The sequence below is a fragment of the Muscardinus avellanarius genome (assembly GCF_963383645.1).
Source record: "Muscardinus avellanarius genome assembly, chromosome: 1".
Taxonomy (NCBI): domain Eukaryota; kingdom Metazoa; phylum Chordata; class Mammalia; order Rodentia; family Gliridae; genus Muscardinus; species Muscardinus avellanarius.
The window spans coordinates 129,941,921-129,948,609 of record NC_137786.1 but is presented as its reverse complement, the minus strand read 5'-3'; positions in this window follow the sequence as shown (position 1 = coordinate 129,948,609).

The following is a 6,689-nucleotide window of genomic DNA, read 5'->3' as shown; positions in this document are numbered from 1 at the left end:
GTGGGCCATAAAACAGGTAGCTCCTAATCTCTTCCCAAAGGAATCTACTTCCTTTGCAACAGAGCCTGGAAAAGTCAGCTCCTAAGTTGAGATTGTAATAGATGGCCACTGGGAGGAAATTAAAAGTGTAAGCTAAACTAGTCATGGTGGCACACACCTGTGATCCCAGTACTTAGGAGTCTAAGTCATCAGGGTAGAGCTGGCCTAGACAACTTAGTGAGACTCAGTTTCAAAATAAAAAAAATTAAACAGGTCGGGGGTATAGATCAGTGGTGGGATACCCCTGGGTTCAGTCAATCCCCAGTACTGCAAGGGAAAAAAATAGAAGCTAAACTGTATACTTTGTAGGACAGAAGCTCAGAACAAGACAACTATGAGGAGTGCTCTTGGAAAAATATCAAACACTGACCTCAGAAACGATTTCCTCAAAAGAGCCACAATTTTATTGCATGAGTTAGTAGAGAACTTAGTGCACCAGGAAATTGTTAAAAACTGGCCAGCAATCAACTGGCATTTTCTGGAGTCAAACAGCTGAGTGTGGTCAAGGAAAGAGCAGAAAAGAGCCCTACCAAAAACACTGTGGTCCCAGAATGACAGTTTTGTGGGCAGCCAAAGCTGCGCCTCCCGCAGCAACAGCAGAGTCTTAACATGGTAAGAGAGGGTAAGACTCCACCGGAATAATCTGAATCGCCAGAAAACAAGAAAATGAATCCCAAACGAGGGGAGTGTCCGGACACAGAGTTGTGAAAAGCCAAAGCATGGGGACACTGGACTTGATACTGATTTCTCAGGTACGACACCAAGGCACAGACATCACAAGAAGAAGTAGACAAACAGAACTTCATGAAAATTTAAGATTTTTGCACATTCAGAGACATTATATAGAGTAAAAAGGCAATTAAAAGCTGGAAACTTCAAATTTGCAAGGCCCTGGTAGAAGAAGGGAAGAAAGGGAGAGAGAAAAGGGGAGAGGGGATAGAGAGAAAAGGAAGTATTCCCTGAATTTTTTTGAAGGGGAAAGGTGGGCACTGGGGGTTAACCTAAAGGCAGTCTACCTCCAAGCTACACCTTCAACCTTTTTTATTTTTTGTTCTAAAACAGGGTCCTACTAGGTTGCTGAGGCTGGTCTCGAACCTACACTCCTCCTTGTCTCAGCCTCCCAAATACTGGGATTGCAAGCATGCACTACCACACCTAGTTTTCCCCGAATTTTTCAAATAAAAATAAAAGGCAACACTTTCTCAGAACTTACATCTCCAGATAACAGTCTGCAACTTTACCCATTTCAGGGTTTCCTAGTCTTGAACTACTGGCAACATAGCTACCAGATGCCTAAGGGAGTTCGTTCACAGCTCAGTTATGAAGCTGGGATTGGTTCTAGACGCCGGGTAGATGCACAGCAGCCTCACTCTTCAAGTGCCGACATTTCTCACCTCTGATTCCAGCTCTACTTGGAGAAGGATACCTTCACTTCACCGATTTCAGGTAGAACAGAAGCCCATTTCCTACCCTCATCAGTGAAAAAAACCTAAAGCTCCAAATATAAATTGTTCATATAAGAGGAATATACAGTCTGTTTTACAGAAATAAATTAACAGTCAGAAAAAACTTGGCTTCTATATTGCTTTGCACTTTGGTCTGATATTAAGAAACAACATTCGTCTTGAGTGAAATTTTGGGTGCCAAACACCTACCCAGAAAGCCCAGGGCTTTCCTTTTCAGAAGTTAGCATTCTCCTTATTACTGGCCAAGTCATTATGAATTCTGACTTGCATTAGGGAAATGCTGGACAATGACAAAATCTCTTTGGATTGTTTTAGTAATATTTTTTGGATTGCACTTCCTTTCTGTACCAGTTTCTTTTAATTTTAAGAACTACAAGCCAGTTATATTATCTTCCTATAGATAATGTAGCTCTTTTCCTTTATTAACTGTTCTACTCCCAACCATCTCTTGATATTTGGTAGAGTAACGTCTTTATCCATGTGCTTGCCTCCTAATTTAAAATACTATATCCAAGCCGGGCATGGTGGCACACGCTTGTAATTCCCATGCTTGGGAGGCTGAGACAGGAGAATTACACAAGTTCGAAGCCAGCCTCAGCTACTTAGTGAGGCTCTCAGCAACTTAGTGAGACCCTGTTTCCAAATAAAGTATCAAATAGGTTTGGGAGTATAGCCCGGAAGTGTATCCGCATGTAGACATAATGTACATCACAGTTTAACCTCAAGGTGGCTGGAGTGGCCCCCTGTGCCTGAGACACTAATGGAGAGCAAGCTCCCGCTTAGCCACAGGCTGCTAGAGCACCTGTACCAGGCTGATGTGGGTGACTAGGACCCTTCCTGCAGTGTTCATATGGCACTTTTATTTTGTCACTGTATTGTGTGTGTGTGGTGTGTGTTTTAATGGAAATCTTCTAAAGTTTAACACAAAAATGTTTTATTTGTTGTGCAGTATATGCGATAGAGAGGTACCTTGAGGGTTTTTTTTTATTGCTGTTATTTTCCTTATAAGTGCTCCTGAGTACTAGTGGCCACTTCCCACAGTATTCATTTGTCTTCACTATCAAAAAGCAACCATCCTTCTGTGTGTAGCAGCCCTGAGAAGAAAGAGCGGGAGGCCCATTGATGGGGCTTCCAGGCTCAGGTCCACGCGTCCGGCCCTGCCAGGGTGCAGTGGCCCCCACTGTGGTGAAGCCCACAGAGCAGGTCAGGCTGGTCCAGCGGCCCCTGTGGAAGGCAGGCCACTCCTGAGTGGCACTGAGCTGCCACACACTGATCCCATCCTGGTCAGCTCTGCTGTCCACTGCTCTGTCCTAGCAGGTCTCAAAGTTCCTGAGTGTGAGAATGGGCACTGCCGCTCTGACCATGCATGCAGAGGACACTGGCGTCCAGTCAGCACTCTTTTCCCTCATCCAATAGTAGGTTTTGATTTGCTCTCGCCATTGTCTCCAGAGATCAGCCATAAGGGAGAAGGAAATTATGGCATTTACAGTGAAATGTCACAAATAATAAAAAAAAGCAGATGCTTTTCCTAATGTGCAAAAACTAGGGAGAAATGGGTAATAGGAGGAACTCTAGATGAAGAAGGGATCCTACAGAGGAGCAATTAAGGTGACCTATCTGAGGGGGTGGGAGGGGGAAGAGGGCAACTCTTTAAAGCACATGATGTACTTAAACATATCAAAGTCAAGCGTGGGAAGGAGGGAGGGGGAGGGAAGGGGTTAGAGATTGAGTAGGGGCTGATTGGGTGAGGTATGCATGTATATCATCACAAATTTTCCATCACATTAAGATGTATGACTACAATGCACCAATAAAATTTATTAAAAATAAATAAATTTTAAAAATTTAAGAAAACCACCTCCTGTGAATGGAACCTCTTCCCATGGAAGCACACTCTATTAGAGGAATGGAAGGCCCCTGGGCTCTGTCCTTTGCATTGAGCACAGTGTGGGGATCAATGTGTTTGTGTGTGATTGGGTTGGCTTGGCTTTCTTATTTTTCTTTTTAATTTTTTTAACATCTACACTTCCTTCCCACAATTTACTAAATTAATTTCTGTTTTCGAGAGGTTAAATCTCAAAGTGTAAAAATGTAAACCTCCAGTTATAAGGTAGATGCTGTAAGCTTGGTAGTGGTGGTGGAAGTGACTTGCAACTTTACTATCAAACTAGCTAGGAAAGCCCAGGGGGAGGAAGGGGAGGGAAGGGAGGAGGCCATTCTTCTGTACAAATGGATTTGTTGTTGGTGGTGGTTTTGCATGTTTAATATAGAAGTTCCTTGGAAAATCATGGCCTTTGAGTATGCACACAACCTTTGAACTGTGTGTGCCTACTAAATTCTAGCAGGAGACTCTAGCATCCAAGGAATTCTGACTTTCTGGGATTACAGTAGTAACTGCCAGGTGTACTCTGGACTTTATTTTATTAACCATAATTGAGCAACTGTAAATTACTGCTATATTAACATTTTAAAGCACTGGGATCGTCTAATTCTAATTTGTAATTAATTATGTTTGCCAATTATCTGTTTGAAATAACTTTGTGTCTGAACAGCTATTGAAACAAATTGTACAGATTATCTTTCATGACAGCTTTGTACTGTGAAATGAGCTTAATAAAAAACAAAAGTTTGACCTTTGTCCAATAAATTGCCAGGTAATGTCAATAAATCAAGTATGAGTGTTATGCAGTGTTATGCAGTATACCGAATCTGCCTGCATGCTATTGTTACCTCAGTAACTAATTGAAAGCCAATACTCTTAATAAAGTATTGCAATACTCTGATGTTCTGTTAAGAAATTTTTCAGAAAAATTATTTTGTGTTGTCAGGAATTTAGTGGCATACTATGAAAGTTTATAGATTTTAACAATAAAAAAATACAGTACAAGCTGGGAATCCCAGTACTTGGGAGGTTGAGACACGAAGGTCTCAAGTTTGAGGACAGTCTCAGCAACTTAGCAAGTCTCTCAGCAGCTTAATGAGGCCATGTTTCAAAAATAAAAATAAAATAAAATAGGGCTGGGGATGTAGCTTAAAATTAGAATGTCCCTGGGTTCAATCTTCAAGTTTCTTTCTCTCTCTCTCTCTCTCTCTCTCTCTCTCTCTCTCTCTCTCTCTCTCTCTCTCTCTCTCTCTCTCTCTCTCTCTCTCTCTCTCTCTCTCTCCTCTCTCTCACGCACTCATTCTCTCACTCTCTCATGCGTGCGCACACACACACACTCACACACACACTGGGGATGTTGGTACATGCCTATTTTCACAGTACTTTAGAGGCTAAGATAGAATTGCAGGTTCAAAATGAGCCTTAGTTATTTAGTGAAACTCCGTTTGTATTTAGTTAGTTAGTTAGTTTTGGTATTGGGGACTGAACCTAGAGTCATTCTACTTCCAAACTACTTTCCCAGCCCTATTTTATTTATTTATTTTTTTAGTTAGAATCAGGGCCTCACTAAGTTGCTGAGAGCCTTGCTAAATTTCTGAGGCTGGCTTCAAGCCTGAGATCCTCCTGTCTCAGCCTCCCAAGTACTAGGATCACAGGCCTGTGCCACCACGCCCAGCTAATGTCTTGTTTCAAAATAAAAACTAAAATAGGGCTAGGCATAGCTCAGAAGTAGAATGCCTCAGGGTTCTATCCTCAGGACTATACATACACACACAAAAAAAGGTATAGTACATACAGTTGGGCATCATGGCCTGTATCTGAAATCCCAGTACTTGGGAGGCTGAGACAGGAGGACCACAGGTTCAAGGCCAGCCTCAGCAACTTAGCAAGACTCTCAGCTACCCAGCGAGACTCTGTTTTAAAACAAAAATCAAAAGGGCTGGAGATGTAGCTCAGAGGTAGAATTACCTGGGTTCAATCCCTAGTACACAAAAAACATATAGTAAATAGAGTTATGAACAATACATAGTACTTGAAATGATTTTAAACTACTGTAATACTGGCCGTTTATGTTAGAATATACTGTCTACATATTTTTAAAAGTGGGCTGGGGTGTAGCTCAGTGGTAGAGTGCTCGCCCAGCATGTATGAGGCCCTGGGTTCCATCCCCACCCAGCACTGCAACCAATAAAACTTAAAGTATTTATATAGCTTGAAAACAGTGTACCAAATTACATTGGTAGCGGCCTCATCTACCTGTGTGTGACACAGCTCTGATTGTGTCGTTTTCTCTTGTGCTTAACTCAGTCTTGCGTTGCTTTGTTCATTATGTGCCTTCAATGTACAAAACCCAGTGAGTGCTAACACTGGCAGGAGGAGGCCATGTTGTGTCACGGTCCTGACAGCAGAATTAAGTGACTAAGGACTACAAAGGTGGAACAGCCCCAATTGTTACTGCTTGCTAGTTAGTTGTGGCCCGTCCTACCCAGCTACCACCTGAAAGAACAAGAAGAAAGTGGCAGAAGGGTCTCTCCTTGAAGGCAAAGAAAGGTCTGTAACATATAAGCAGAAACATCTAATGATCTGGATTGAAGACTAAAGAAGTGTTTCCCTTTCAGCACCGTGGCAGTCACAGCCAGTGCAGTGTGTTTGCGAGGCTGAAAGGAAACACTGGATCCCACTACAGTGTTGAGTTCACTGGTAGCTGGACTTGGTTTGAAGGATTGAAGAATCATGCATTATGCAACGTGAAACTGAGCGGTGTGTCTGAAAGTTCTCACGTGAAGGCAGCTGAAGAATTTTTGGAAACAACCTAAGCCAGTGGTGGAGGAATAGTTCTTCCAGAGCATATCTTCCAGGTGCAGGAAACCCACGTCTTTGGAAGCTGATGCCTGAGGGACTTTGGTCCATGCCAGGTTTCAAGGCATGTCAGGACGGACAGCAGTCTTTCTTGGGGGCGATGTTGCAGGCTGAGAACTGGAGCCGTCTGTGATCTGGCACAGTGAGAACCCGGGGCCTTCAAATGTGTCAACACGTCACTCTGCCAGGTGCCACAGGAGCAGTAAAGAATCGTGTGATCAGCTCCTCTTCCAAGATTCCTTTGCAAATCGCCGTGCCAGGAAAATGGAGATGTACTGTTTGGAGAATAAGGTATCTTTCAAGATGTTACTTATTGTTGATAATGCTCCCTCACATCTTCCTTTCACTGATGATCCTCGTCCCAATATCCAAGTGGTGCTCTGCCCTCCAAACACCACCTCTTTCATCCAGCCCATGGATCAGGGAACTCCTGAAGCTTCCAA